Here is a 21,832-nt window from a genome sequence, read left to right as displayed (position 1 = left end):
GACAAAGTTTTGCAGTATACCACCAAATTTAATTGATGTTACCGCCAGTGGTAATGGAAATGCACTGCTCTATTCTGAGTTTTAGAAGGACTCAATTCTGAAGTTATTGCATGCTTTAATACCACCTGCACCAGTACTGCCATTGTGAGTGGAGGTAAAACCTCCTTTCACACGCAGGTGGTTCTCATCCTCTATGTTTTACCACTCATCCTCTGTACCCATGTGGCTTGGTAAAATAGGCAGCATTATATAAAGTATGAAAGTGGTTTATAATTAGAATGCTGCCTTATTTTATGGGCTCAACATCAAATTGATGTACAGTGGGAAAGCTTTCATACACTGAGGGCACCCCATCATGAAGTGATTAACACTGTCAATCCTGGTGTAAAATGTGACCACAACATCATAAAAGTGTTTTACAATGCGAATGCTGGCTTATTTAGTGGACTTGACTTCAACCATTTGATGTATAGTCAAAATGCTGCATACGTTATGGATGCAACCTCATTAAAGTGATTTCTAGTGTAAATGTGCTGGCGTATATTGTGGGCATAGCAACACAGAAAGAATTGACATTGTCAATGCTGGCATATACATCACAGTGATTTACATTGGAATACTGCTGGTATACATTGTAGGCACTGCATCATGAAAGTGGTTTATGGAGGCAATCATGTGAGCTGTAAAGTTATCTAGAAATGACAGCCAAAGGGAGCAAGTGCCTGAGGTAAAGTGCCTTCATTAAGAAGTAGTTCTTTAAGGTTTAGGTTGATATAATGCCTACAGGAGCTAGGAGAATAACCTAAATATAATAAGGAATAGCTCTTCTAAGCAGTGTTAAGTGTAGGCCAACACAAAGAGGTTTGTCAGGTGCTCTCTGCACCTTGGGGTGTTGGTTCTGATGAACATAAAACGCATACAACTAATCTTAACAAGTCCTTGTCCCTTCAACGACACCCTATAAACACATTGTAAAGGCGGTGTCTATTATGAAAGTCCATAACTACTCGTAATAAGCCTGTTAGCCTCCTGGCTAACCTTATGGCTCAACAAAGAAATGTTCAAAATCTTGACCAACACAAAGTTCTTCAAACCTACTCTATTAATGTCCAGACCTACTCTACAAACAAACCCAACATGGAATTCCGTTTGCAATCCTTTCTAGGGGGAATTCACGATTCTGAGACCTTCAAGTTCTCTCAACTTCTACTGGCTTTTCCAGAGCTTCTGCTCGATGTTCACGGTTTCTTTTTCAGACTTCTTCACAGTCTCTTGTCTTTTGCCCAATGCTTGGTTATGTCCTAATCCCGGATCCTCGCTCCTTTACCCTCTCTGAGAAAGGGACAACGCCACAACTGTCAAGAAACTATGAATCTTGGTCTAAAGACTATCCAACAGTTGGCTGAAGACAGTGAATTTAATATAATATACTGTGAAAGATCACACGTATATACAATGAAATGAAATTGTGATACCCCGTCAGTGTTGTTGTAAAACTGGGAGTGAGTGATCAGTCTCACGTACTAACCCCCACACATGTGAGTATTATGTGTCTTGTATGAGTTGTGTTTTTGTTTTAGAAGAAATTGAGTCCCAGGAGACCAGTTTTTTTGTATTTGTTTTGATCATATATGAGATATATTAAATCTCTTTTTCTATATAAATCGATATGAGTGTCAGCTGTGCTACTAGAGGGAGGGTGTTCACGTATTTTCAATCATTTTGGTAGGAGTGTACTAACTGTTTTGTTTCACGGCATATATTGTGAAGACAGGTTTCATGAAAATGTTTTAAAAAGTGCTGTGGGTGACCTGGCATTTTTTTTCGATATTTTATGTTTTACACTACAGGACGGCTTGTACATTTTATTGCTTTTTAACCATTTCCCTCAAAAATGGTGCTGAAAAAAGCACCATCTCAAAACATTCATTTAAAAAAAAAAATGTTTATTGAGTTAGTTGAAATAAATCAACTTTTTCAATCTTTACAAAAAACAAAAGAAGAAATAGAACAAACGATTGAAACAGTAAAATGTAGAAAAAACAAATATGGTATCACATTATCACATTATTCACATATTATAAAAGAACTCACTCGGAAGTATTGAAACAATGAAGACAACAACAAAAGGACATTGAGACATAAGAGCATTAAAAGGAAAAAGGAAATAAAAAGAGATAAAATGAACATAACCTGAATCAGGGAATTTAAAATTCTAATTCTAATTGTAATAACAAGGACACAGAGAAATAGCTAAAATGATAACTTCATATGACCTAACTACTAAAGACCACGGATTTCTATGTTCTTACAATACAAAAATGCAGATCCCTTAACTCTGTCAGTTTCAAAACAAGCTTATTTCTATGTTCCTGTCATATACCATTACAGATCAATTGATTCCGCCAGTTTCAAGGCATTCAGAAAATACACAGTAGCAGTTTGAATGCTCATGCTCTTTGTGGCCACCACCGCCAACCATCAGTATTTGGGATTCATATTAGCGAAGCAGGCCATATGTTTAATGAAATTGATTTGTCTTAAGCCCGTGAGCATATGGCATTCTACTATTAAATGCTCTAGGGTCCCTTTATTTTGATGATCATCACAGAACCGACAAAAGTTGTCAACAGGATTAATAATTTCCTACGAGCTAGTACATCACGAGTAGGCCATAGATTAAAGCGTACTCGGAATATTGCACTTCTCATCTGAGGTGACGGAGCTCTAAATAAGTATGCTTCTGCATCTCTATACCTTTTTGGGCCAAACCAGAGATTATTAAAGTCTCTATTTTTGAGGCATGATGCTCTTGTGTCTATCCAGTTATCCAGTCCATCATGAATAATTTCGCTTTGGCGCGATCTGGGTTCGAGACAAGAACATCAATTGTTATGTCAGCATTTGCCATGACAGATATGACGTGGTTACACCAATTTTGTGGAAAAGTGTGTGAAGAAGACAGCATATAATATGAAATGATTGCTAATGTGGTGCCATTCTGGCCCGAAAGTACACACTTCCGAAACAGGGCGCACAAACACCAATTGTACATGGCCCCCAAAGATGTCAGCCCCAGCTCATAGTGCAGCCAAGGATCTGGTATGCTTTGTGGTAACTGTAACACTGCCCACCAAAGTTTTGACTCTAACTTGTTAAAGTAATTGATTTGGATAATTTTTTTGGTTTCCAAACCATAAATGAGCGTTGGTATAACATTTTGACTCCAATACATTAATGCAGATTTAATGGAAAATTTGCCATATTTATACAAAATTAGTCTTGTCTGCGATATGGCTGAGGACAACTTCCGATCAATCTTTTGCAATTGAGACTTGGCAGATGGATGTCCATCAAATATCATCCCCAGATATACATAATTTGGCATCACTTCAACCCTTGAGTTTTCCATTTTCCAAACCATCTTATTTCTCGCTGTTGTCTTTGGAACATAAAGAACAATCTGAGACTTTTTAAAATTGACAACCAGTTCATTATGTGAAAAATAAGCACCCAGAGCCGTCAACAAATCTTGTAGTCCTACTGGTGTCTTGGAAACTAGCACCAAATCATCCGCAGACCACAGGGCTTTAACTTCCAAGAAGTTTAATTTCGGAGAGTCAGCCCTCACACCAACAAAAGCCAATCTGACATCATTAATAAAGAAATTAAAGAGGGCTGAAGCTAGGATACAACCCTGCTTCAGCCCTCCTGATGTGTTAATGGCAGATGACAAAAGGCCAAGGGTGGACATTCATTTAAAGAAGAGAACCCCCACGAACACCTCTGCATTTCTTAGGCTGACTATGCTCAGTTTCTAGCTCTAATTCGAGGGATATCTCACTACCATTCACTAAAAATGTTCGTCAACCCATACTATCCTTGAATCATTAAGAAGGCCATGCCCCTCAGGAGCGACTCGTCCCCTCTCCCCGGCACACAAGCTGTCACTGTATCGACATAGCCTCAGCCTATCAGCTGACAGTAGGACCATGACCCACCTCTGCATGAACACCTAAAAGGAAGATAAATAAACCCATCCTAAAGAGGCATTGATTGTTACACAGAGATATCACCTGAAAAATTTGAGAAGATGCACACCTAGCCTTAAGAGATGCTATGCCTGTGGTGATCCTGCTCCCTTGCCACAGCATTGTACAAGCGCACCCGGAGAGAAGCACTTGGAGAGTGTGGTTACATATAAATACCACCCCCTCCCCTTCCACGAAGTCCATCCCACATGTAGGGAATTTCAGGCCTGCTGACAAGTAAGCAGGAAAGATGTCCCAAAGCGCTCACCCCACTGATGATGGTACTTCTGAAAAGACAGACATCTCATAGAAGAACTAGAGGAATATTCAGAGATCAGTTTGTGCTGATCTGTGTTTAAGTCTGGACGGGAGTAAGGCAAATATCACAAAATTCCATTGAGGGCACATGGCTGAGTACCACCACAATGTTGGACTCAAGCAGCAAGCAGATCACTGTCAATCCCAAATTTGTATAAACTGAAAATAAAAATGTTCATGGCTGTAAAAGTAAGTACCCACAACCTGAGGTCATGTTTGATATTGATGGTGATAAAACGCCATGACAATCTGTGGGCATGCTACAACACCCTGCCCCTGTCCCTCTGTGTATGAAATGTGATCTTTTTGATACTTTATTCAAAGAAACCCTAGGAGATTATTGATCCAACACTCAATACCTGAGCAGATGACTCCCATCGATAATTAGATGGATTGCAGCAGGACACAATGGAAACAGGACCAACAAAAGAACATCTGGAACCCTGTACATGGTCATCAGCCCTATGTCCTTTCTTCCTTCTCTAAGGTAAACCACAGGATAGGAGGACGTTAGGGTCATGGGTATGTGTTAAATCACTGAAACCCATGGCCCGTGGAAAGATGTGAGCTGCTTTTTTTTCCACGGCTTTGATCACCTGATCGCACAAGCAGTACTGAAGCCAATTCAAAAAGCCCAAATGCTGACTGGAAAGAGGTTGCAGAAGTCAAACTAAGGAGGCTGTCCATGGGCAGACAACAGGAACAGCAATAACGTTGTCAAAAAAGCGAGGTCTGCATTGAATCTTGTAGATACCTTTGCAGTGGGCATCTTATAAAGGAGCAATAAATAAACAGAAGAATCCCTGCCAAATCAATTTCTGAGAGGGGGAAATAGTTGGTGTTGCCAAATCTGAGTTCTGTTTGGCTCTGGATGGACCAGATGGTAATAACTTCTGCTAGACATTTGCTCTATGGAGCTCGTGGACAATTACTTAGATGAGATACTTATCTCCAGAGGAACTCTGTTCTTTTAGAGGCAAATTCTGATCAATTTCAATGGGCTCCGGTTCGGGGAGTCAAATCTAGATCACTTCTTCAAGTGTTTTTTACTGGAGTGGTTTTTAACCAGGGTGCTTTCCATTGAGTTTATTTTCCTAAAATTGATTTCCCCTAAAGCTTTTTTTTTTTACTCCATTTGGCTTTTTATTTTGTTATAATGGTTTGGACATCCCTTACCCCAGTTCTTTACCCCTTACTCTTCAGCTCTCACCCTTTAGCCGGTAGCCTTAGACCTTCACAGCTTGACCTTCCTCTCTTAGCCATTACCCCTTAACCATCCCCACTAATATTTAACTATTCTGTCCTAATCCTTTACTGCTAAATCTTGAATTCCTAACCGTAAACAGGTAACCATTCACCCTATCCCCGTCAGTCCTTACACTTAACCCCCACTCTTCACCCTTTAGATATTCATCACCCCCTGCTGTTTGCCTTTTACCCCTAATGCTTAATGCTGCTCATTCACTCCTAATCCTATCAACCTGATCCATCACTCCCAAACCAACACATCTACAGGTTCACCACCCTCTCCTGACCCTTCATGCCCAACCCTTCATCCTAACTCTTCACCACTACAGCCTCCAATGACCTCTGCCTCAACGCCTATAAAACTGAGATCCTTCCTTGTGGGACCCCTGCTCCCTCCTTCTTCCCTTCGCTCTGGCCTTCCTCAGTGGGCTCTCCCCATGTAGCGTGAACTGAAGCCAGAAACCTTGGAGTCATCTTTAAGTCCTCTCTTCCCTTCCTCCCTCACACTCAGAAAATTCCCAAGAAGTTCAACTATCAGCTCTTCTTTCCAAAGGAATTCTACCTCTTCACACTTTCCCTTAGAGGCTCAATGTGACTCAAGCCCTTGTTCTCTCTACACTTAGTACTGTAACAGCATCCTCCCGAACCTTCCTTCTTCCACTCTGCTACCCCTCCAGCTTATCCAGAATAGGGCAGCAAGACTTATCCTTGGCCTTAAGGCCAGGGACCGCATCTCTCCGGCACTAAAAAGTCTTCACTGGCTCCCGGTTGCTGCACAGATTAAATTCAAATCCCTTTGCATCATCCACAAGGATGTCTGGGGTCAGGGACCACTCTATATTCAACTTTATCTCTCTAAATATTCTCCCCCTAGACCACCTCGCATTTTGTGTGTAAAGCGTTTTGCTAAGCAGAGGGCCTGGGAGTTGCTCACTTTCCTCTGTGGGCTCCCTCCTTTGGAATAGCCTTCCCCTCCCCCTGCGCCTTGAGCAGGATCTTCTTAAATTTCGGAAGCTCCTTAAGACTTTCCTCTTTTCCTCCTCCTTCCCCCCTTCTCTCCTCTGCTAATCTCACAGTTGCTGAATCGGTGTCCTTGGCCCTTTTGCATATTCGGGGCCTCGATCTCCCACACCAATTGTTCACAGCTCCTGTCTTTCCACAGCACTTTGCATCTGCATACCCTCCGCTCTACAGACTCGCATTTACACCTCTCACGGCCCAGGCCATGTAGCACTTAACATTCTAGCTCTTCACCCATGGCTCGCCCACAGGCTCAGATTCCCCAGTAATTACCCCCTCTTCCCTCTTGCTTTCTGCACTTGCACGTTCTGAATACTCACAAGGCATAGTAGGTTTGTCGCCCTCCCTCTTCCCCATCTGTTCTTAAATATTTTGTTGTAATGTTGTAATTGTACTTTCCACTCCCTCCTCCCTCCCTCCCCTATGGGCGCTTTGAAACAGTATATTCTTATTCTATAAGCACCTAACAAGCAAACAATAAATATATAAATGGATAGATAATGACCATTAATTTTAGGGGGAAAGGCCGTAGCTAATACCAGAGATTCATTCAGCTCAGATAAAAATTAATTAAAAAGAATTGGAGCCAACGGGCATCCCTGCTTCAGCCCTCTGTAAGTACTGATCTCATTAGCCAAGAGGAATGTGAATTTAATCTGATCTGGACCTTCTTAGATTTATATAAGGCCTTGGTTTGCTAACAGTAGATCAGTCAGACAGTCCCAGGCCTTGAGCTTAGACCACAGAACATGCCTGTCAACTCTGTCAAAAGCTTTTTTTCAAAGGTCAAATACATTTTGAACCACTTTTTATTGCTCTCGTTTTCAATAGGTCCAGAAGGAACAGATTCAGGTCAGTTCCCGCCCCTTTACGAAACCTATTTGACAAGGATCTCGCCTACCCACACAATTCCCTCACTTCTGCAGGTGTGTCAGGATTACTGCTGTAAATAACTTACCTAAAACATCCAGTAGGGCAATAGTTGGTCGGATCTGCCCTTTTGCCCCTGTTGAATATGGGAACTATTATTGCTGACCTCCAACAGTCAGGCACATCTACTGACCACATCACCTAGCTAAAATGTTTAGCAATAAAGGGGATGCGCGCTTCAGGTGCCACTTTATTTATGTTGTTCATGAGGCCATCAGGTTCCAGGGTTCTCGACGGGTTTGCTTTTTTATTAGAATTTCTAGGTCAGTAACAACCAGTGGGAAAGACCATGCCATTCTAGGTTTCTTTAATGGCCAGTTCTTGATCTCGCCCACGTGGCCAAATAGTTTCCCATAAAATTTGATCCAATCCTCCTCTGTAACAATGTTCATCAAAAGTGCTAGTTGAGGGGACATTTAATTGTTAATCATCTGCCAAATTTGTCAGGAATCTTTTTTCTTTATATTCATCTTTGTTCTGTACATTTGAACTCTATACAAAATCAACCAATTTCTATATTTGTGTTTCCGCTTCCTTAGCAGCTCTACTTTCTGCTCGATCTTTGTTTGGGTAATTACATGGAAATCTTTCCGTAACTGTTTTTTTCTGCTACAATCACTTCATAGTAGCTATGTTTGGGGGAGAAAGTTGGTTTCTTCCCCCTTTTGTCAGTCACAGTGAATTCACGGGACACAGTTCACGTCTAGTTGCTGTTGTTCCAACTTTTCGTTGTATTTGCATAATAAAACAGGTAGATCTTGAGGATTAATGCAGAGCTTATTCCCGCCTTGTGAGTGTTCCAAATTTGCAAACCATTGTTTTGTTCTTACTTTTGTTTTAGTACCCCACGTCAACTTTAAGAGGGAGGGGTCACTCTTTTTCATTTCAATCACCTCTAAAGTTGCTACCTTGTTAATCATGTTTCCTGATACAAAAAAATAGTCTGGATTGGATACCATCAGACCAGTTAAATTTGCCCAGTATATCCCCCCTTAGTTTGCATGTTAAGCATGTAAAAATCTCTTATCTGTATTGCGTTGGACCATTTTTCTGCTTTTCCGTAACCCTTACTATTGGAACTATCAAAATCCATGATTAGATCACTTTTTGGTCGATACAGGGAATGTTCAAGTCCCCACATATAACTTTAAATGGGGAGTTAGATTGGGTACTATAGTTATCAATAATATTGGTCACTGAATCCAGAAATGTATTAGATGCTATTGCATCAGGATTACAGTATAAATTAAGAATTAGCCCCAATTTTGAGTTCCTAGAAACCTCCTGATCGAATTCCAATAGGATAACTTGTACAAAAGGATTCAGATTTCAAGTTGCGGCCACAGTTAGCCCCAACCTGTTTCTCACATGTGTGAGGAATCCCAAAGAGGGTCTACCCCTAGCTCCCCTGTATGCTGGGTTGAGGTATGAACTGTAGCCATCAAGGATAGGCGCTGATTGCAACCAAGTTATCTGCAATGCATCAAAGTTTTCAAAATGAAGCTCACAATCAGCAAGCAAGTGGGAGAAACCCTGGGTGTTCCATGCTCCCATTACCCAATCCCATTCCTCTAGATCTCTCTTGTTATTTGTTAGGTTGGGTAAGGGACGCAGCCATGCAAAACGACTGGTCAGCTACGAACGGACTGTTCATATTTTCTGGCTCGTCTCTAACCATACGCGGTCCAATCTATTTAGACAATTAAAGTAACCTTTAGTGGCCTCCAATATTTGTGTTGGAAACATTCAAGTCTTTCTTAATAACCATGGTTCGTGAATTTACTGCCCCCTCCCCCGTGCTTGACTTAGGCCGGTAATAGTTGTTAACTTCAATGGTTGATTATTCATAATGGGTTTATTATGATCTTGTAACTTTTAATGTTACTGGTCTCATATTAATCAAAGGTTCACCAGGTTCAATGCCCAAAGGGAGAAGCAAATGAGCAACTTCAAGTAAAGATGCTTTAACACGCTTACATTTAAATGAATAATCACTTTGTCTAATTGAAGTTTGTTCAGAAATTCTATGACTTTATATCCATTGTGTTGCTAAATCACAGTAAAGGGATATGATGGAATAATATCAACACATTAAAATGATTTAAAATCAAGCCATCTTCTGCTGGTAATAAACACTGTGAAAGCAAAGTGTTGTCCCCAAGTTCTTTCTTGTCAACAGTTGAACCAAGACCCGTCTTATTGTATCTCAATAATTTCAGGTTAGCCTCAGACTCTTTTCTATTTGCATTTATAGCAGTTGCATTATACCTATCAGTAGATGGTTTCGATTTCTGACGACTATTTATCTTCTTAAATTTCGAGTCAGCAGCCATTCGTTGTTCATCCAAGATAAGAAAGGTGAATTGTCATCTAGTAGAGAGAGTTCCTTTGTGTTTCCTATATCTATCTTGTTCAAGTGTGAATCCTGTATTTCTAATTCCAAACTTTCACTGTCTTCAAAACAGTTGTCCATTGTATAGATGGAAAAGTCCAGGACATCAACTTCATCTGAAGCAGCCCTCACATCTGCTTTGGCAATACTGTAAATGGTCTTGTTGTTGCAATTTTGAGGTTTTAAAAGGTGTTCACAGCACATTGAAGACTTGTTTTTTTAAAATTTTAAGTCAATTTTTGGGATGCTGGAGGAATTGATAGAGTACGCAAAAGGTACCTCACATCATTCGATTTCCCTCTTTTCAGATGTTAAATGTTTTTTGGCTTTCTCTTTTCAGTCCATCTTTAACACTCTTATTAAGCAATTTTCTTTTCTTTCTCTTTTGGAAAATTGGAAAAGAATCTGACGGTAAAAGTGTTGGATCTTCGCAGATTCTATCAGTCGTCATATGAATAGGGAGAAATCCTTATACATCAGGCATAAGGGGGTTATGTGTTTCCATTTCCGTTGTGATTGACTACGGACTACAAATTGCTCTGTCAGGATCTGATGGTGTTCTGTTTTGCGGTTGCAGTTCTTCAAGAGATCGCACATTGAGGTGCTGAGGAGTTTGATCTATCAAGCTAGATGGTTTGTACAATGACAAGCTGTTTGAAACACTTGCTGTTATTTTTTCTTTTAAATTGCAATCAAGTGGTTGAAGATTCAAGGCCATTAGTCTCTGATCATGATCAGTTGTTTTCCCTTGTAAAATCTCCAACAATGATCTTAATATTCTTTTTTTATCGGTGAGTTCGAATTCCATTGCTTCCTGGAGCTTCTTTTGTATCTGAGAGGAAATCGCTGCTTCATGATCTACTCCTGTTTGCAATGAGGTGATAAATGATTTTATATATATAATTTTTGAGTGGATCAGGGCTAGTAAAGTCGCTTGATCTTTGATGTTTACATTCACTGTTTCATATAGTTTTAAGAAGGGCGCCAGAGAGATGGTTAGTGCTGACATGACATTACAATGCATTCTGAATACAGTAGTGTTTATAGGATTTGGCCCTTGAATAGTTTTAGCTGAAAAAATAGTCATCAAGGGAAGAGGAGGAAAAAGAAGATGGAATTGGTTGCTTCTTGGAAGAATCAAATATAGGTTCTGATGAGAATGAGATCAGCCGAGAATGGGCACTAGAAGGTACCTCAATTTCGATTGATCTAACGTCAACCATCTTGTCCTCTCCTAGGGAGACTTGAGGGATCATTTTGCAGCACTCTTGAATGGCATCTTTTTATGTTGTGACCTGTAAGAATCCGGTGGATTAGAAATCAGTTCACATTTAGTAAATTTCGCTTTTTGATCAAGTCTCTCTTTGATGAAGGCACTATCCCTAACTAAACGAGCAGCTAAGGGGAAGACACCCCTTCAACGTTTTTTATAGGGCATCCTTGTTGAGAGGCCTGGATTACAGAGTTCTGAGGCATCAGTGCCATTTCTGATGAAGTCACTAGAACAGCTCAGGATGGCAGCACTTTAGCTTGAAAAGAAGGGACCCCTCAGGAGCATTTGGAAGTTTTTTAGGGGGAGAATGGACCCTAGTCAATGAGGTGTCCAACATTTTCATCACGTCTATTTTGTTCAAATTTGGAGTTGTTGATGGATCTTTAATGATGTTAAGGGGCTGCTGCCAGTTGCCTATTTTATTTGTATGTAAACTATAGTTTCACATATGCCAAATGCAGCTCAAATTAACTAATAATGGTGTCATATGCTTGGTCTCATCACTGTATGCCAGGTAAAGGGAACATTTGCAAATTACAGACTCACAAAGCCCAAAAATGCCATCATGTGCCTGATATAGTCGCTGAATGTTAAGGTATAATACCACAAGTCCAGGATATGTTGTCATATGATAAGTGTAGTGTTAAATCCCCCGATAATGGGGGGCACTCAAGAGCCCAAGCATGATGGCTGCCTTCCTGTGAAGCTCCGTGATGGCAGAGCTGTGAAATTGCTACTATGCCCGGCTCATGGTCCGTTTTTACAGCTCTATTGGGAGGCATCCTGCCTCCTATTGCATGCTTCATACTTTTATCCAGACGAGAAAATTGTAGGTACCTGCAATCAAGAGAAGTGCTGGAGCCATGTGGAGGGCCTGGCGCTGATGGCAGAGCCGCCACCGTGGGAGGTGAGGCATGAGGATCAGAGCCAGTGCAACAAAGGTGAGTGTGACTCCTCGGGAAAGAGCATGCCTGGCCACCAAAGATGCAGACTGCAGGCAGAAATCTGTTGCAAAATGGATACCGAGCCAGCAGAGGCAGTGATGAACTGGCGGTGTAAACGGGCCCCACCAATGTTATGTTGGGAAGTGGTTGCGGGCCCAGGAAAAATCGCATCTTGGAGCCGTCGGTTCACCTGGAATACCAAGGCATCGCTGCAGGGACCGCTGCAGAGTATGGTGAGGACTGTAAGCTGCCTGGGCCACGCAGGGGGGTTTGGGCCTGAAAGACTCAATGCCATCTGTCCCCTGGAGGGGAGCACACCACGCGTCTGTGACAGCAGTGCTGAACCTGCCGCTCGAGTACTGCTGGAGCTCTGCAGGTCGGTGGAAATGACTGAGCAAGGTCACTGTGTTTAATGTAATGCATATCAGGGGAGTGCTGCCTATCTGCGCTAATGGTGGTGAGGAGTAGTGAACACAGGTGCAGCTTGCGATGACTTTATGGGACTTTGGCTGCGACTGATGGGCGGGTGACCAGGCCTCTTCTGCAGCCTTCTGTTGCCCCTGGGCTGCAAGATACAAGCACTACTGGCTGCATGCTACCAGACCGGATTGACTGACCTCTCTTCCCAGAATGGATGGTGGCTGGGACAGCCACCCCACTATTTGTGTGCTCCCCCAGTAAATAAATAAATACACTGCACTCTTCCTGATACTGGGAACGTGTGGACTCTCACAGCCAAAGGCATACCCGGCGTCTCTTTCTGTGGTGTGCGGACTATGTCCATGCCGCAGCCACTGCGTTACACCACCAGTCCAAAGGGGCGGCTGGGAGGCACACAGTCTTGTATTACTGCACAAGACTCAGATGACAAGGGCAACATGGATACAACTGCACAATTCCAGGCTATCTTGGCCAAAATGTGGACCTTGAAGCAGCCAACGCAGGAGACATATTTATCTGTACAAGACTTGACCAAAGAATTCAAAGATATGAACAGCCATCCCAACATGCAGGTGGAGCGAACCACTGTTAATGAGCAGTGGATCAGTAGGTGGAAGATGACCAACAGGAAATGGCCCAGGACTTGGATGTAGCTATCAAGGAGATTCAGCGGCTGAGAGCAAAACCAGATGACCAGGAAAATCGGTCCCGCCGCAACAATGTTCGACTGGTCAGGTTGTCAGAGGGCGCAGAAGACAGCGATCTTGATGGCGTCCTATACTCCATATTGTCATTACATTACATCTGGGGAATCCATGGGAGTTCCTTATTAAGCGAGCCCATACAGCACCAATCCCGAAACCAGCCAAGGATGCCTGCCCTCATGCCATCACTGTACGCTTCTTGAACTTGTAGCATAAATATCTATCCTAAAGGCATACCGACAGCATGGTCCTATCCGGCTGGACGGCAGGCAGATTCATCTTTTCAATAACTTCTCGCTGGAGGTGTCTAAGAAGCGCAGGGAGTTCAATCCGATTTTTGAGGCCCTCAAAGGCTCGTCGCATCACCACTATCTGAAATTCCAAGCAGTCTGGTTCTTTCAGCTTGGTGGGAAATGGCACTCGTTTTATTCCCCTGCAGAGGCCTGGCAGTTTTTGGGCCACCATGATATCTGGGCCCAGACTCTTTCCCCTCACCCGGACTTGCTGACCTCCACTGTTTTATATGGGAACTCTGGGCGCAACCCATCTGAGGCGAGACCACAATGGCAAAAGATAAAAGGCAGATGACTTAAAGGCCTGCTGTGGCCAACAAGGGAGGGGGGTACAAGACAAATCACTGATGTGAAGTGGCTGTCGCCTTCACCCTATGCAGCAAATGACTTTCACCATGTGTCACAGCTAATTGTGCAACACTTGATTGTGCGGTCTTGAGGATTGCAGAATCACATGTTCTCAGTGGTTATGTATGTGCCAGGGTAGAAGCTGCTATTGTTAGTCCATCTAAGTGGCTCATCATACCCCTCTAATGTTTGCGTTTGTTTTTATCCAGTTTTTGGTCATTGTTATTTGCGTAATGTGAGTGAGATATGTGAAATTTATGCTTACCTTTTCCGCATTGGTTTGATCTCTTTTTTATTGGGCTCCCTCCTGAGGGGAGCAATGTTTGAATGTTTTTCTTGTTCTTTATTGTTATGCTATGGAAGACAAGCAAGGGAGGGATTTGTGGACCTCTGGTTGGGTCATGAAAAGCCATATGGCTATGATGGGGGGGATTAGAATTTTGCTTTGCTCACTACCAGGGCTAGAAGGTCAATGGGGGATATGATCTGTTATTGATGTATGTTTGTGTTGGGCTAGTTTGCAGCCATGACTGCTACGAGGCTCACTACCCTGAATATTCAGGGCTTGGGAGACCCGATTAAGCGTCGTAGGATGCTGAACCTGATGTGGGTGGGGAGGGATATCGTCCTCCTCCAAGAGACCCATCTGGATGGGTGCGAGTCTGAAAAATTGGCCCAGGGGTCGGTTGGGTAGGACTTCCATACTCCATTCCCTCAAAGAAGAGGGGTGTCAATCCTCATTCACAAGCGCTTGCCCTTCACCCAGTTGCATACCCTGGCTGATCCGGATGGGTGCTTCGTCCTAGTGAAGGGTATGCTTTTCCAAAAATGCGTCACCTTTTAAAATATGTATGGCCTGATGGATGACATTGCGGGTTTCTTTCTACGTATCCTTAAACAGAGTTCCCCCGACATGAGCCCTCTTATGTTTATAAGGGGAATGTCGTGTTGTCACCTGGCATGGACAGGCAACCTAATCCCTCCACACAGGATACGCTCCCTTGAAAAACTTGGCCGTTCTGCTCCTGATGGATGAACTACGCTTGTGGGACTTGTGGACGGAGCTACATCTTGAGCGAAATTTTTTTTCCTTCTATTTGAATCATCATGGGGCTATGCACGTCTCGATTATCGGATACTCGTTTCATCCATGCTATCCATGGTGGATCAATTCGTGGTTCGATCCATGGCCCAGTAGTTTTGCCGATATCACTCCTGATGGCACGGCTTCATGCCCCACCCTGTAGGCTGAGTCTTGTGGCACTGCAGTATTCAGACTTTGTGGAGCACTTGGGCAACACATAAACTTGTTTTAGGACAAAAATGTGACTGAGGGATTCAGCGTGGTGCGCTGCTGGGATGCTTTTAAGGTCTCACTAAGGGTGCAATGTATCACTAAATGGGCCTTCAAGCTGAAGTGTGAAAGTAGTGTGAAAAATAGCTACAAGCAGGAGCTCAAGATTTGCACCACGCTGAGAGCCCAAATGTTTTTCTCTAGATGCGCCCAACCATTTTTTGAAAATAATAACTGCCCCTTGCGACCGATGGCCATTCACTTTAAGGGGTCACAGTGGGCGCAACTTATTTAGGCTATCAAAATGGGGTCTGGGGCTCTGCTTTTAGACACTAAAGTGATTAATGACTGCTCCAGTGAATTCTATCGCCAGCTCTGTGCCGAACCATTCCACCCCCAATGCCAGTCTAACTCTGGATTTTCTGGAGGGGCTTAACCTACCCACGGTGTCATAGGCAGACTTGTGCCTGCTAAATGCCCTGATTGAGGAGCATGAGGTTGTGGCTGCAGTGGCGAGGTTGGCAGGAGGTAAGGCCACCGGCCCCGATTGATCTGTATAAGGTACTGGTCGACAAATTGGACCTGAGGCTTACCGCTGTCTTTAATGAGGCTAGGGATGTGGGGTCCCTACCCGATTCACTGTTGGTGGCTAATATTATCGTCTTCCCTAAACCTGGCAAGGGCCCTATCAAATGTAGTGCATTCAGGCCAATATCTCTCATCAATATGGATGCAAGAATTCTGGCCAAATGCTTAGTGCGACGACTGGATCCTGTTCTCCCCTGACTGGTCCACTCCTATCAGACAGGGTTCATCCGGGGGTGACATTCTTGGGATAACTCGAGAAGACTCTTAAATGTGGTGGCTGCGGAGGCAGACCAAGATGATATTGTTCTAACCCTCGATGTCGAGAAGGTGTTTGACGCAGTCAACTGGGAGCATATGTTTACAGTGTTGTGGGCTTTCACTATTGAGGGATACTTCCTGGATATGATTGGGCTATTGTGTTGCAATCCTCAAGCGTCGGTGGTCACCATGGCTATACATCTGCACCCTTTCGCCTATTCAGGATTGCAGGATATAAGGTCAACTGTGACAAGTTGGAATTGCTGCTGTTATGCATTGACATTGGACCCTGGGGGGAGGGGGTAGCTCCATTTAGATTACAAATGACAACCATCAAATATCTGGGGGTTCATGTAGGCTCTTCAGTGGGAACCCTGATTCATGAAATTTTCCTGCATTGATCACAAAGATTCAGTCGGATTTACTCAAATTGAATACGCTACCCCTGTCTATAATGGGTAGGATTAATATTGAATACCCTCCCAAAATTGGTGTATTTGGCACAAATGATTCCCGCTCCGATGCCTCCAATGATGAGACCTGAACTAGACAGGCACCTTGGGAAATTCATCTGGCGTCACAGGAGAACGAGATTGAAAACGGAGTGGTTCTACGCCACTAAGCAAGATGGGGGGCTGGCTCTTCCTTAATCGCACTCATACAGTTTGGCGGCACAGGCCCGCTGGATCAAGCGTTGGTTAAACCCGAATGAGATAGCCTGCTGGCATAAAACCGAGATGGCAGTGTTACACCCCCTCACTCCGCGTGGTTGTGGCTATACCATGGACCCCTCTCCGGAGCCTCATTACCCTGCACCCCATTGTGGGTGCCTCGCTGTGGCATTGGTCCCAGCTACTGAAGAAGACTGGGGTGGAAACAAAATCATGCCACCCTGGAACGACCTTGAAGCGCTACTGATGACGTGCCCGAAAGGGAGAAAGAGATGGGCCGGGTGTGAAACCCAGCAGCATGTTCGCATAATGGATTTATTCGAAGGTGAGGCTCCACTACCATTCGCTGATGTCAGGGTGGTCCTGGGGCTGTAGCAAACGGCTTGGCTGCAGCACAGGGCAGTGATCTCTCTGATCCGATCCCAGACAACTGTGACCATGTTTGCTCACAGCCCCGCAAACTGCGAACTAGAACTAGAAGTTGATAAGTTAGAGTTTCCCAAATTGAAAGCCTTCTATTTGCTCAGCATTTCAAATAATGTTGGCAGGAATGGGATAGTGTCTGAACAATGGCAGTGGAATTGGACATCCAACTAGACTGTAGGGATATGTACACCTTTTTTCTCTGATTAATGAAACATCTTATAATAAACAATCTACAAGCCAACGAGACTCCTCAGGTCAAGCAACGAAATCCACCTGGAACTAAAACCATACCTTAAGAAAAAACTTGGAGGCACCTCCTTCTACCATTTAGCCACAAAAACCTGGAACAACATCCCAAATGAAATAAGAAACACCAAAGATCATCTAAAATTCAGGAAATTACTAAAAACCTGGCTCTTCAACACCACAGACTCAAACTTAAGAGGACACTGACAACACCCAGAACCGACTAAGAAACCCCCACAACACCTAGACAGATGACGCCAAGTCAAATAGAGCACAAGCGACACCCATAAAGACAAAATTAACAACCCCACCCAATACCCGGACAACATCCTCATTCGACCCATAGATGCTACCAGGTACCACAATGTTATAGAATTTTCTAAATGTTAGCAATCACCACACTCGAATTGAGTTGTGGACATTAACAGGTACACTAGCCATATGAATGGGAAAAGAATGACAGGTAAGGTTAAGAAGGAAGTTTATGGAAGTGGAGGCCAGATTGAAGGGGACTGTGAATACCAGACAAGCCCAGATCAGGACAGAAGCGCAGAAATGCTCCCACACCACGTCTGGACAGATCACACAAACCCAGCGCCTCACTTCAAGACAGTAATGCCAACTAACCAATCCACTAACAATTTCCCCCTCTGCATACACCTCTCTAGCTCCAAACCAAACACAACCACAAACCTACAGCAGAACAAACTGCACAAACTTCACTACATTGCAACAACAAAACAAAAAACACACATAGACTCGCACAACAGTACACAACGACTACCGGCCGCAAACACCCCAGGCCCAGCCAACAGACCCACCGGGCTGAGGCTGCCAACAGCACATCACTGCTTTCTTGCACTTTTCCAGCTTCCTCCCACTAACCCCCCCTCCCTTCCTCTTTCAGAGCCGCTCCAGTGGTGATAGTGCGCGGTACAAATGTCCTTTAACATTAACATTAACATAATATGGGAAATAGAGAAATTCAGTATAAAAACATTCAAAGATACTATTACACACCGGTGAAGATGGCCGTGATGAAGTTTGTGACGTCCATTGTTTGCTGGAGGAGATGTGGGCAGCGAGGGTCGTTGGGGCATACAGAAATGTTGGAGCATGGTCCAGCAGAGCTTAGGTAAAATCCTGGGTGTGACCCTCCAGTTAGAGCCTCGATCTATGCTATTCAGGGCAGGGGTGGAGGAATGGCATGATGATGGCAATGTGGTTAGGTTGATGCATACAATGTTTTTTGCTGCCAGAAAAACCATCCATATTAAATGGAAATTCCCTGAGGGCCGCTTGTAAGGTTATGGGAAGGCCTGGAGTCTGAGTTTGTGTGGACATGAAAGGCAAGCCTGTGTGAACCGGCGTGGTATGGAGAGAGCGCAGCAGCTCTGGGAACTGTATGAACAATATATCTGAACAATCATTGGACCGGTGCACTAACCCTCGATGGGGCAGTAGCTGGGGTGGAGTAAGGAACAGAGAAGATGGATAGGGCTACAGGGTACCAGGGTACCAGAAGGTGGACCTCAGAAGGGGAAGACTATGACTAATAAGGTGGATAGCTCAGGGGCAACATGCTTGCCTTGGAAGCAAAACGACACGCAGCAACACAAGTTCGATCCCCGGGTCCGCGCTTAGAAACCTATTATATTATATATCATTATTTTATTGACCGCCAGGATGCTTAATTGTTGTTTGCACCCCCTTAAGTTATACGCAGTATGTTCTCCACATGAGTTGACTATTTGTCTTACTTTGGACCGATATGGCGTATGAAAGACTGGTTGGTATGACCATGCTTTTGGAGACGATGGAAAGAGTCCAGCGACTGTGACCTCCGTTTATTGTTTCACTATATTATGATCCTCCCAGCCTTTCTTTTGTTTAGGTTTGTTAGGGTCCTCTTGATTGCCATGTTGCAGTGTTATTGTACTCATTGTTTGATTACTTTTTTTTGTTGCTAATAAAAAGATTCAGATCCACACACAAAACAACCCTGATAATTACATCATATAACTAGTATGGTAAGGTCACCATACATTAAGTATAAACTCACAAGTACAGCCTCAAATGCCCCACTATACCTTGTAAGTCTTCATTTGTGAGGTATAGCATTGCAAATGCAAATGCTATCATCGGCTGTCAAGTGCAGTCTCAAATAATGGCATCATATGTCTTGTATAGTCACCAAATGTACGGTATTAGTCCCATATTTCCAGGTGCTGCCATCAAATGCCAAGCACATGCTTACACATCTCAATTATGTCATCACATGACTCAGCCCGGCAGGCAAGAGTAGCATTGACAGACACAACGGTAGCCACATACAAACACAGGCAAGAGACCACCTATCATGCACGGGGAACACAAGCAAACACTCGGTGACACACACTCATTTTGCGCACAGGGGCATCAAAATAGTTTTAGAAGTGCTCATAAACATTGATAATGAAACCTGAAGTAATGTTAAGGCCCCAACAGCGGTAACTGGCGATTTTTAGACCAAAGAGTGAAAGCAGAAACAGCCAACACAAAATGGCCGAACAACACATGACCAATGCCGCTTATAGGGAAAGGGTGGGAAGGAGGTCAAAACAAAGGCGTGTACGTGGATTCATCCGCAAATGTCATCCTCCCTTCTCCACGCTCCTCGCCATTAGTTTTGACTCAGTGAGGCGAGTCAAGTGTCATTGATGACCCAAAACTAAAAATGGGAAGACGCACCCCACTGCAGAGGTATTTCCCAAGTTAATCGTTATTGCTCTCCATTTTAGAGGGATTATATGTAGAACGGGCTCCTTTCTTGCTTCATCTCTATCTCTATGATTACAAAACCACCATCATCAAATGGTGGCAATTCTGTAACATGGATGCAAGACAAATGCCCCTGTCCCATTTCACTTGCCTAGTTTGTGGCGTTGATTATGTATTCCATATCCATGCTAGTTATCCTTTCAATAAATACACATGTTTATATGTCTTTGTGTTTTGATTTTAAAGTAAACCTTTCACTATTAATTATCTTCAGATAACAATTTTTTAAATATACACAATTATTATTTAGAAAACAAGCCTAATATTGCAATTTAAAATGACACCTTTTTTTTCATTAGACACAGAAAACGGATACTTCGCAAAAAAAATATCAGTGTTAATGATGAAACACTTAACAGTGAAAATGAGTGTGATGCCAATACCTTTGAACATTATGTGATGATAGGAAAACACCTGTATCATTTCTCGCTGAATAAAAAAAACAGACTAATTAAAGAGAAATAGTTTTAATTTACCTCAACAGTTTTCCCGGCCACAAATGGGAAATTTTCTAAGAATTCTTCCTCCTTCTCCCAAGCATTGTTTTTCTTTGTGTTGCAAATTGTGTACATTTTCTTTCCATAGGTAAAACGTGGATTAAAGTGGAGGGGAACATTTGAGTTATCCTCTTGAAAATTAATTTGAAATCTGTTAAAGAATAAGACAATTATACTTGTATGGGGTGACAACGTTCCATAAAATAGTCTGTTCGTGCAGTTACTTTTGCATTTCTAATTTCGTACACAGATTCAAAAATCAAATACCAACCTGATGCCATTTTGAACTTATGTACTAGTAATACAAAAGTCACATATATTTTTCAGAGGTCATGTTTCCCCCAACCTTTGTGGTCACTTCCAGTTGAAATACCCTTCTAACTGACTGGAGTTTTTGCTGATCAATCAACCAACAAGTGTTTTACTGTGATGGACCTTCTTCAAGGCTTTAATAATAAACTAGCATGAGGGTCATTTTGAAAATGCTATTGTTAAGATTTCTGAACTCTGTCCTGGCGGCGCAGAAGTTCAGAAGGCCAACCTAATTACTTGGAACAGGGTAACCTCTGGACAAGCCAGACCAATCAGGGTAGCGATCGCGGCGGTCAAGACTATGTCTCAAGAGGGGTGAGGGTGACTGAAAGCCTGCAATGAGCACACAAAGCAAGGACACTTACAAAGTACTCCAAACAGGTGTTATATTAAAAATATATACACATTTATTCTAAGGCCTTTGAAACAATGTCCGTAGTGAGAAATCACAATACAACTCTAGTAAACCAACACACACCATACCAATACAATATATATACAAATACAACAAGTCTCAAGCGTTAGATGCACGAAATGTGTAGTCCACCTAAAAGGGAAGGAAAACAGGCAGTGCGAAATAATGCTTAGACCCAGTCTGCCTTCAGAGGCACCTAACTAAAAGGAAGTCCGAGCCCTACGAAGAGTGGAGCCTTGTGCTCAAAAGTACCTGCACACGCTGGTGCCAACGGGCAAAAGGGGAGTCTCTTCGAGGGAAATCAGGTAGTTCAGTTTAGTGCACAAATGAAGAAGGACAGTGTTCCGCGACTCAAGCGCAGCC

General features: G+C 43.1%; 1 long non-coding RNA gene across 1 annotated transcript in view; it reads right to left on the bottom strand.

The window, feature by feature from the left end:
- LOC138527287 (uncharacterized) overlaps positions 1–20,889 on the bottom strand; it is a 28,988-nt gene extending 8,099 nt beyond the window's left edge. Inside the window, exon 1 of the long non-coding RNA XR_011283857.1 lies at positions 20,722–20,889. This is a non-coding gene — a long non-coding RNA (uncharacterized lncRNA). The remainder of the gene's footprint in view (positions 1–20,721) is intronic.
- Between the last annotated feature and the right edge of the window lie 943 nt (positions 20,890–21,832).

The sequence above is a fragment of the Ambystoma mexicanum genome, chromosome 14 (assembly GCF_040938575.1).
Source record: "Ambystoma mexicanum isolate Mex_15411 chromosome 14, UKY_AmexF1_1, whole genome shotgun sequence".
Lineage (NCBI taxonomy): Eukaryota > Metazoa > Chordata > Amphibia > Caudata > Ambystomatidae > Ambystoma > Ambystoma mexicanum.
Note: the sequence above shows the minus strand (reverse complement) of the source record. Positions and strands in the feature narration are given on the sequence as shown.